Source organism: Triticum aestivum, chromosome 4A (assembly GCF_018294505.1).
Source record: "Triticum aestivum cultivar Chinese Spring chromosome 4A, IWGSC CS RefSeq v2.1, whole genome shotgun sequence".
Lineage (NCBI taxonomy): Eukaryota > Viridiplantae > Streptophyta > Magnoliopsida > Poales > Poaceae > Triticum > Triticum aestivum.
Window position 1 is genome coordinate 245,261,996 of NC_057803.1, and position 11,754 is coordinate 245,273,749.

Genomic DNA, 11,754 nt, shown 5'->3' on the forward strand with positions numbered 1-11,754 from the left:
AGTGGGAGTCCCAAGGGGAGTAATCGAGAATCACTTAAGGGTGTGCCCCAATGTGCGCCCTGTGAAGCAGAAGGCACGACGGTAGTCCATAGAAAAGAAGTCTTTCATCATCCGGGAAACCCACAAGCTACAAGCTGCGGGCGTCATCCGCGAGGCCCGGTACCTAGAATGGCTGGCAAACCCCGTTGTTGTGCCCAACAAAGGTGGGAAGGAATGCATGTGCGTCGTCATCACCAACCTCAACATAGCCTGCGCTCAAGACCCGTTCCCACTTCCGCGCATCGATCAGATCGTCGACTCCACCGCCGAATGCGGCCTGCTGTGTTTTCTAGATGCTTCTCGGGTTATAACCAGATCAAGATGGCGGTGGAGGACGTGGAGAAGACGACCTTCCTAACCACATGCGGGGTATATTGCTACACCTGCAAGCCGTTCGGACTGCGCAACGCTGGGGCAACCTTCCAGCGTCTGATGCACATCGCCTTGGGCAAACGGCTCGAGAGGAATGCTGAGGCCTATATCGACGACATTGTGGTGAAATCTCGGGAGGCGAGGACCCTCATACAAGACCTGGAGTAAACTTCCGCCAGCCTGCGACAGGTGGACCTGCGGCTCAATCGAGAGAAGTGCGTGTTCGGTGCTCCTTCAGGCAAGCTGCTGGGTTTCCTCGTGTCACACATGGGGACGAGGCAAATCTGGAGAAGGTCAAGGCAATAGAAGACATGAGCCCACTCCAAACTCTCAAGGAAACGTAGAAGCTCGCGGGTTGCGTGACCTCATTGGGGCGCTTCATTTCCAAGATGGGAGAACGGGCCCTGCTGTTCTTCAAGATGATGATGAAGAAGAAGGGCCCGTTTGAGTGGACCCCAGAGGCTGACCTGGCATTTCAAGACCTATGGAGATATTTGACCAGCCCTCCGGTGATGGTCGCGCTTTGACCCCTCGAGCCCCTGGAGCTCTACCTGTCCGCCACGCCCCATTCAGCCAGCGCGGTGTTGGTGGCTGTCCAGGAGGAGCACCGGGCCAAAGAAACCCCATGTAACGCCGAACCTCCGGCCGAGGTGGAATGGCATCTGGACGACGCTGCTAAAGCCACGACGACGACTATGGACGAACGGACTCTACAAGAGGCCGTAGTGGGCAACCAAGCTCCTGAGGTCCCCGTACCTCGGGAGGCGCCGCAACCTCTAGAGGCCGCAGGCTCCACGAACGCTCCTTCCCTCGTCGAGCACCCAGTCAACTTCGTCAGCACGGTACTATGGGACGCAAGGGCATGATACCCCATGTCGCAGAAGCTCCTGCTCGCGCTCCTGGTGGCCTCACGCAAGCTGCGCCATTACTTCCAAGGACACCCAATTAAGGTCGTCTCGGCCTACCCACTTGAGAGGGTGCTCCGGATCCCCAACGCAGCCGGAAGAATCTTCGAGTGGAACATCGAGCTGCAAGCGTTTCAGCTGGAGCTCAGCACAACCAGGGTCATCAAGGGAGATGCACTCGCCGACTTTGTGGCAGAATGGACCGACACTCCGGAACCCGGAGCAGGCAAGAACTGATCCCTTTCACTAGGAAGTGAAGCGCCAGACAGATGGGTCATGTACTTCGGTAGCGCTTTCACATGCCATGGCGCGGGGGCTAGAGTCGTGCTCATCTCGCCCACTCAAGACAAACTCTACTACGCCGTGCAACTCCGCTTCCAGCGGGGTGAGAAGGTCTCCAACAACATCGCGGAGTACGGAGGTTTGATTACCGGCCTCAAGGATGAGGCGGCCTTGGGGGTGAAGCGCCTCACCATCAAGGGAGACTCTCAGCTCCTTGTCAACTTCTCCAACAAGGTATATGAGCCAAAGGACGAGCACATGGAGGCATACCTCGCGGAGGTATGCAAAATGGAGAAGCAATTCCTGGGCCTAGAACTGCAGCATGTGCCCCGTGGCACAAACAAGGAATCGGGCGATTTCGCCAAGCGGGCATCATGGCGACAACCCCAGGAGCCTGGCGTCTTCGAGGAGCGACTCTTTAAGCCTTCAACGGCCCCTCCACCTGGGGAGCCTACGCCATCTCGAGAAGAGCTCCCACCACCACCAACCTCAGGAGCTCCCGCATGTGGCCCGATCTCAGGAGCACACCTGCTCCTTGCGCTTGAAACTCAGGAGGTTTGCCGGACTGAAGAATTGAAGGCGTACCTGCCGCGGGGGACACTGCAGGAGAAAGAAGAGGAAGCGGAGTGCGTGGCCCGACAAGCTATGGCGTATTGCATCCAGGATGGTGAGTCATACAGGAAACGACCAAACGATGTTTCTTTGCGATGCATCTCCAGGAAGCATGGGGCGAGCTGCTAGCTGACATACACGGCGGGGACTGTGGGCATAACTCGTCGTCATGCACCTTGGTCGGCAAGGCGTTCTGCAGTGGATTATACTAGCCTAGGACACTCAGCGATGCAACCGAGCTGGTGAAATCCTGCGAGGCTTGCCAGTTCCATTCCAAGCAAGTCCACCAGCCTGGTCAGGGCCTCCAGACCATCCCACTCTCATGGTCGTTTGCGGTCTAGGGGTTGGATATCCTGGGCCCATTCCCTCAAGCGCTAGGGGGGCTACCGCTACCTCTACACCGCCATCGACAAGTTCACCAAATGGGCGGAGGTGGAAGCCGTCTGCACCATCCTAGCCGGGTTGGCAGTTAAGTTCATCAAGGGCCTAGTGAGCCGGTTTGAGGTTCCTAACCGCATCATCACCGATAACGGCTCGCAGTTCACTTGCAATCTCTTCAAGACATATTGTGCTAACCTTGGAACGCAGATTTGCTACGCTTCGGTAGCATACCCCAGGAGCAACGGCTAAGACCCCAGGAGCAACGACCAAGCCGAGCGCGCGAACACGGAGATCTTGAGCGGCCTCAAGACTAGGACCTTCAAGAAGAAGCTCGAGGCCTGTGGTAGGGGCTGGCACGACGAGCTCTAGTCCGTGTTGTTGTCCATCCGCACCACCACCACCAAGCCAACAGGTGAGACGCATTCTTCCTTGTCTATGGAGCAGAAGCGGTTCTCCCACACAAGGTTAGACATCGCTCCGTGCGGGTCATGGCGTTTGATGAGATGTAGCAGGACGCCATGCGGGGGATGGCCCTTGTGCTGGGGGAGGAACGCCGCCGTGAAGCCTTGCTTCGGGCAGCAAGGTACCAGCAGTCGCTGCGACGGTACCACTGTCGCAACGTCCGCTCCAGGACGCTTGAGGTGGGCGATCTTGTCCTGAGGCAGGTGCTCTCTAGGGAAGGGCTGCACAAGCACTCACCCATGTGGGAGGGCCCATTTAGGATTTCCCGTGTTTCCAAGCCTGGCGCCTCGCGCCTGGAGACACAGGATGGGATCCCCATGCAGAATGCCTGGAACATCGAGCGCCTCCAGAAGTTCTACCCATGAAGCAAGGCCCAGTGACTGTGAAGGTCTCCGCTCGTGACACTCTCACATAATAATGAGTAGCGTTGTACAAGCCCCAGAGGCTCTGTAGTGCCGCCCTCGGGCCTTGGGGGCTCCCTCCCACGTCCTAGTGGCAGCACTTAGGTCCGCACTGGTGAGAAGACTAGATTAGGTGCCGGATGCGGCTGTTCATTTGCTTTATGTAGTTGGTTTGCCCACTTTTATGGAATTTGGAGTTCTGGCGTTTCTCGATTGCTCGATTGAACCCTTTCTTAGCCCTACTTGCTCGCTTGGTTCTTTGTTTTGTGCCAGGGAGGGCGGCAGTTGCCCGATGCTCTCCCTCGCGTGCCTCGCGAGGGGGGGGGCTACATTGGGCAGGCATGTGCGCTCGCCTGGCCACGAACACACCTTGCCAAAACCCTATCGCTCCAGAGTTCCGGCTCCCCTGACCATTGCAAGGCACTCTCGACTGAGCTGGCATCTAGCACACCCTCCCTTAAGTCTGTGCCTCACGGGTACCACGGCGTGGTGCGCTGGGCCACGGTCATGAGGCCTCACACAAGGAAGGGCGAGGCACCTAACGGACGTCTTAGTGATTTCTGCAGCTCTGTGACGCCTCCTAAGGACAAAGACCCCCGAGCTAGCAACAAGTAGGGCTCACTAGGTGCTAGAGGGCGTACCCTCACGAGACAAGAGACTACCCTGGGCGCATCCAGCTAATTTACCCTTCTAAGTCTACACAGAGCACGAACGTTATAACACAACACAAGAGCGATAAACTTGGCACCAAGCAGCATAAGCATTGCAGTTCATTACACGCCCCCGTGGGGCCCCTTACTTCTTCTTGCAATACAGGAGGAAAGGAAAAGACGGGCAAAAGCGGCTCCTACGGCACGGATGCTCGCGAGGATCGCCCCCCCCCCCCCCCCGGACTCAGCCGGAGCCCTCCTCGCGCTTCACCAGGGCATGACGACGGGACGGCCCGCCACCATCCTCGAAGCGAGCCCGATGATGTGGCGGCTGGTCGTAGCCACCATTGATGGAGCTTTCGTCATCGGAGGAGCTACCATCGCTGAACGAGCCGTGACAGTCACCAGGGGCAAGGCCACCCTCATCCTCGTCGCGGCCGTCGCCAAGGTCGAGTGCTTCGTCGCCCTCGCCGTCTTCAGAGCAGCACCTGGCGTGGAGACCATCTTCCCCGAACACCCTCACAAAGAGGGTCGTAGCCCGTCATATTTGAAGTGGAGGGTGCACCGCCTACCCAGGCCACAAGCGCGGACAAACATCTGCCAGCCATGGGCTAGGGCTATGTTGCCCGCGGCGGAGACCTCCACCGCAACCCACGAAGCCTTGCAGCAACAGTCGTCGGCCTGCAGCCAGAGGCCACCGGGACCCGAGGCTTGCAGCTCGACGGCAAAGGAGCACGTTAGCTGAAGCTAGGTGCCGGCCGGGTTCTCCGACCACACGACGAACTCTGGCAGCACCTCCATAGAGTGGAAGCTCGGCCAGGGAGGGCAGGCGACCATGGCGCGCCTCCCTTTGTGGACAGGACTACCACATCTTGGGCGGCTCCCGCCACACTAGGGGATGCCGCCCGCAGCCGCCAGGAACGGCTCCAGACCCCGAGAAAGTCCGCCTGCGCCCCCGAGCGGCCACGGCAGGAGTTGCGGCGTGCTTGCGGGGGCGGCCACGGCCACACTTGGGCAGCGGAGAGTCGGGCCCCTCCTGGCGCGCCATCCCCTTCTCCGCAGCCGTGAATCTCTTAGTCGGTGCCATGGGTGTCGCTGCAAGACGGTAAACCAAAGAGAAAGAAGAAGAAGCAAGTGGGACGGAGGAAGAGGTGAGCAACGGGGGCTCCGCCCCTTCCTCATTTATAGCCAGAGGGAGGCCAACCACCAGCCTCCATGATCTAAGGTAATGATGATTTTCTTCTGCATGCAGTAGGCTCTCGTCAAGTCGGGCTGTTGCCGAGGCAGCGTGGGGAAGCGAAGATGCCCCCAACCTATTAATCTCCACGCGTCAATCGAGGCTGTAGGCTATCGGAGCCCGCGGTGCTCCGCACTTGCCGCTTGGCTTCGCCTCGAAGCCATGTCCAAGTGCGCCTTGGGCCCCGGGGCTACTATCGGCGTCCTAGGAATGAGGGTACCCAGACTTGCATGCCTGCGGCCTAGGGCATGGCTCATCCAGCAGCCTAGTACGGCCCATCTTCACCAGCAACCACTCAAGACCCTGGCGAGGGGCCAAGCCTCGCGAGGCGGACGACACCAGGACCTCCTCCGGGGCGGCCTCGCCAGCCTGGCTCCTGTAATAGCCCCAAAATTGGGTTATCAATTTTTGTGATGTTATTCCTTCCTGACACTCATGTTTCATAAAAATTCTCCTGAGTTTGCTAAGGTGACTCTGAAAATTCTTGTCGTTTTCAACCTTTCGAAAACGTTGCTCATGTATTTGTCAGTGGGCAAGCCCTCATCTGCATCATCCCAACTCTCTCAAACCCTAATTCCAAATTTTTGGAATTTGTATATGTCCTTGTGGTTACAAAGGAGCCATCATTTTCTTTGATCTGTTGATCCTCCCTTTTGTTCCTAGAGATCCTCCTATCTTTTTGATCCTTGGATGTGCAAAAATATTGCTAAGTCCCATGCAATATTCTTGACTGTGATTTATCCCTTTTCTTGCCTTTCCAAGGAATAAAATCCAAAGGCATAACTAGCCATCTCCTAAATTCATGAGAATTGGTGGAGTTAGTGCTTATGCCTAATCCAAGCTCTGGCAAATATATTGGCCATAATTAAATAAGTAAAATTGTCTTTTCCTATGTAATGCCAATATTGCATTTCTGCCATTTTCCAAAGGAACTACTATTTTTATGGCAGAGAAAATTCCCACATAAATTGTGGAGCTTGTCCTTGCTATATAATCACTAGTTCCATCCTTATATCATGATCCATAGATCAAAAATTGGGCACATGATCCAATGTAGGTTTCTGCCTACTCTGAAATTTTGCAAATGGTGTGCTTTATTCCTAATTCCAATTGAGTTGTAATTTGGCAGTGTGATTAACATTGTTAAATAATCCATGGATACCAAATATGAGCTCAATCCATTCATCGTAGCTCCCTGTGCAATTTTTCAAAGTTTTTGACCAGAATACAACTTTGTGAAGAAAGTACCTTCATAGAGTTTCCAAATAGGATGAAACTTTTCCATCCTATCAAGTATCTCAAATCATTAGCCTCCACCTAAATGTAGTTCATTTCCATGAATTATGTGAGCATAGGAGCAGTTCTTGGTTTCTGTCAAAACTTTCAGTTTGTGAAGCAAGTATATTTTATCTTGCACCATTTTGACTGAAACTTTTTCTAGACCTTATCCTAACCTTATGATCCATCTCCACAAAGTTTTGGCTCATTTCTATTAGCCATTTGTCCTGATGATTTTTCTGAAGTTTTTGGACAGAAATGATAGCTGTGAAGGAAGTTCCAGTTTGGTGAGTCCATTTGGTATGAAATTTTTACAGCACCATGGTATATCCAAATCATCAGGCTTTGCCAACTTTTAGCTTAATTCATCACTCCTAGTGAGTGCTCCTTCATGATTTAATTTCTGGGTCAGAATTAGCAGTTGTACATCAACTATGGTAAATGGTTATCCATTTTACCTCATAAATTACTAGCACCATAGTCCTTGTTACCCTAATCCTACCAGACATCCATTTTACCATTTAACCTCTCTGGTTTTATCTCTAGGATGTTGCCAAGTTTGCAATAGCAAACTTGCGGTTATGAAGGACTACGCGGTAGACATGAGCTGGCCTCAGTAAAAACTCCAGAGTGTGGCATGTCAGTGGTGACTACGAGGGCAGCCAGCCAAAATGGTGGTCTAGCCACTGTTCGCGTCGGCATCGCTGCTCCGACCGTCTCTGACCTCGCCATTAATGTCCTACAGCTCCTCCTCGACGTCGTCTTCCCCCTGGACCTCCGGCCCCCTTCGTTTTCTTCTCTGGTGAGCCATGCCAACAACCGAAATAGTGCACTCCTGTGCATCGTCGCCTTACTCCCCGGTGTCCTCTTCCTTCGTTCGTCCGTGAGCTTTGCTCGATTCCGTGAGCCTCTGGCACTCGTCCGCTCCCTCCTCGTCGGCTTCCCCCTTCCCCTCGTGACTGCTGCGGCCGGCAGAGCCTCGGCCAGATGCGCTCGGCGGAGACCAGCTCGGGTGCCTTTGCCCCGGCTATAAATAGCTCGCCCTCAAGCTTATGGAGATCATCAGCAGCCTTTCCCCACCTCTCCATGCCTCCCCAACCCCCCCCCCCCCTCTCGTCCCCGGAGTCGCTCCTCGACCACCACCGTAGCCATGGTCGCTGCCTCGGGTCTCTCCCGATTCCAGCGATGCCGTGCTTCCCTCTCTGTTCCTCCACCACCACTTCATTCCCCATGCTCCAGAGAGCCGCCTCATAGCCTCGGCCTCGTCTCTCCCCCACCAGAACCCCGTGTCCACCCGAGCCCGAAGCCCCTCTCCGCCGCGTGCCCCACTGTTTCTTCTCCCGTGTCCTCACCGGCAACAGAGCCCACCACAAGATGCGCCTTGTCCTCCGAAGCTTGTGGGTAGGCCGGCCGTCACGAGAGGTGGCCGGACGCGCCGGCGATCGTCGTCGGGGTGATCCCCTCCTGCTTCCTCGCTCGACCCCGAGCGTGAGGAAGAAGAAGGCCGGGCGGACCCCGCCCCACGTTGATCCCACCTCTGGGCCCCGCCTGCCGGCCTCTGCATGCTGACCGGGCCAGCTCGCTGACCTGGCGTAAGTGGAGACGCCCCACGATAATATGCTTTCGTTTCGCGAAAGCGTATTTCGTCGCGGCTTCAGATAGAAAGGCGTTTTCGCTTTCTGAAAACGTATTTTCTGTCTCCTGCAATCAGTAATGCGCTTTCCCTTCTCTAAAGACGTATTTTCCTTAGTGCGCTTTCTGTTTTAACCGACAAGGGCCTGTCTATGAATATTTATTTTACAGATTAGCCCCTGTCATTCAAACGGCCGTATCTTTGCAACCACAACTCCGATTGAGGTGATTCCAACGCTCACATTCTCTGTTCGTCGAGCTCTTTCTGTTGATGTCATTTTCAGGATGTTTTCACATAGCTAAAATGACCATTCTGCCCTTGCCCGTTAACAGCCCCCTCCGAGGGAGAACTGTTCCGGCAAATCTTTCCGCCATCGTTCTACACTTCTTCCCGGAGTATTTGTTGACCCCGGGCAAGCCAACCTCTTATCATGAGTCCCGAACTTACATGTTGACTTTGCTTGCACCTTGTGTGTGTGTAGTTGCAGTTGTTTCATATCATTTTCAAGAGCAGCTATTCCATTATGCCTATCATGCATGGTTGTGTTTCCACGATATAGTTTTCCATGCTACTTAGAATGTTGTTATTGATAATGCCATGTCACTACTCCACTTTATTTGCATGTCATCATTATAAAATGTTATGAGGATTGTAATGCACCATTGATATGCTATTACTTGGTATTGTCATGTTCTTTATGCTATAGTTGTGGACTTGAGAAGTTCAATATTTTGTTTATGCATTTGTATGCTGCATGCTCATTGTTCCATTCATGTTCATGATGATGGAGAAGGAATTAAAATGGCTTAATAATAACAAACCTCCTCCGCCATCGATGGGAACAAGTCATAGTGCCACCAAATCGAACTTTTTCAGTGCAGCCACATTTGCCTTTATGGGAATGCCTTAATGCAATCTATTGTCGTGCCTCTCGCCGGTGCCTCCAACTAGGGAAGGTTATGGGCATGCTTACCCTAATCAGGTAGGCGGACATAACCTTGTGTGCTCGTTGTTAAAATTTTTGGTACCGGTCCCCGTGAGGGACGTTTTGGCCACGACGGTTGTCGTTGTGTCTTTGGTAGACACGGGGCCACCCAGGACTAGCGCAGTTGGGAGTGGGTCGGAGTGGCCGGGAGAGTGTCATGGTAGTAGGTCGGTTTCGTCGGAATGCTGTTTATCCACCCGAATGGGATGGTGAGGCCATGGGTTCCATGGTGTGGGTACAGTGTGCTACCTCTGCAGAGTGTATATGAAGTCTAACGATAGCAACACAGTTCGTACTAGGTTCCCCTATCAGGTCTTTCTCGAATGGAAGATAAACCTCAAATAATTAAGTTGGTAAATAAATATGTGACAACGAGAATATGGTGACTTGGACTATGAGATAGTCGTGAGAAGTCACGACGATGTTTTGATAAGATCACGAGATGAGGTCTCCGTGAGTGTTGAAGACCAAGTGTTGGTCGTGGTTGTGATCACCGGAAAGATCACCGTTTGGTTGCGAGGCAACCCGTTGGTAAGAGAGTCCGAGGGACTCAGTGCACAAGTTTGATTGCATTGCATGAGTAACTTGTTTCTATTTGCATTTAAAGAACCATGACAGAATAGAAGATGGTTGTATAAAGTTAACATGTTATGTCTGCATTGAATATGATCGGTAGTTTATTTTCAGCATAGTTGCATGATATGCCATGTTTGGATTCATTATGCCATTAGATGATATGCTATGTTTAGCTATTGCCATGTTAGAAGCATGTCTTGATATGGCATGTGATTTCCATGTTAGTAGATGCGATGATGTTGTTCATGCTTAGTTGATATTTTTATCATGCCACCTTTAGTAATTGATATGAGAAAAGTTGTTGCATGCGCTTGGTTCTTGCTTTGTCTTCTGCTTGTTTGGATGCTATATAATTGGTTGTCTTGCAAGTACATTCAATGTACCGACTTGGCATGTCATGCCAGTTTTGTAGGTCATACCCAGCGTGTTCGCTTGACCCATTGTACTAGGCCGTAACCTTGCCAGTCCTGTAAGTTGTGGAGCCCAGCCAGAGTTGTTGTGCTAGCAAACCAAGATTTCCGCCGCCATTTAAATGAGTTTCCGCTGCCATTTATATAGCCTTAGGGCTATGCCAGATATTTGTATTCATCAATGATGTACTCTTCTATACATGTATTTGATGAATATTCTTGTACCTAGAGTGTTGTATTATGGACCTGCCGTGCGTCAGGTGTTATCATGGGCTGACATGCGAAGGCCCCCTGCTCCATGCGGATCGAGGTGCCACAGCTCCCGAGGAGCAGAGATATCTATTCAAGGGGCACCTCACAAGATTCACGTGACGTGAGCCATGACGACCAAGGTTAGGCGGGCGCCAGCGGGCGCAGGGTGCCAGTTTCCTCTTTGGTGCTAAAGAGGCAAGCGCAGGCGAGGAGTCCCGAGGCATCAGGCAAAGGTTTCCATATCTGTGCAACAAGACCAAGACCAGCAGGATGGCAAGACGGAGGTCACTACGGAGCCCACGACGGCATCACCACTATAGCCTTTGGCAGGCAAAGACCACCTTTGGCAGGATAACTTGTACTAGTTGTCCCCCTTCGAAATTGGCTATTGTGGGATCCCTTCCCGCCTAACAATTTGGGAAGAGGACTAGGGCCTCTATAGATAGGGCTCGCCACCGCCATAGTTCGGGATCGGCTCATCTTGGATCGGATCCACTCCACCAAGGCCACGTCACCACCTCATCAAGCTCAAGAACACCTCTCCTCAAGAGGTTGTTCATCTTTTGTACTAGTTCATCCTCAGTCTACGCGGCAGTCCCCCAGACCACACTGGAGTTGGGTATTACACCACAACGGTGGCCCAAACAAGTATAAACTCTCGTGTCTCTTGTTCCTTGGGTTCGGTGAGCTAGGCCTAGAGATCGTTGCGAGAGTGAGCGAGAGAGAGAGAGAGAGAGAGAGAGAGAGAGAGAGAGAGAGAGAGAGAGAGATCTTCGTGCGCACCCCAGTGTTCGAACCTCAAGGGTTCGGCGGAACCCATGATCCGACAGATGCGCCGATAACTTGGACGTTCACACGGGCGCGGCCAGTCGTACGGTGTAGCGGCGCGTTCACAAAAAAGGGATCAAAAGCTCAACCTATGTATTTATCGTGTAAATAGATAATTTAGTGCCATTGGTTATTTACTTTAAACATATGTATTTACGTGTTAGTGTAGAGGCCCACAAAAAGAAATGGATATTGTAATCCCACAAAAGAAATGGATATTGTAGTCTGCTACTTAAAAGTGTTACCTCATATGATTGCATAGCCTCCATTTCATAAATTGTGTACCCGTTGAATTCAGATATGAATATTACATATATTACTTCATAATAGAACCTTAAATCATCCAAGACTAATGAATTTGAGTGCAAGAGTAACAATGGTTCATGTAGATGATAGCTACATTGGTTGTTTGAAGAAACATCACTGTAACTTTGGCATGCACAATTGAAAA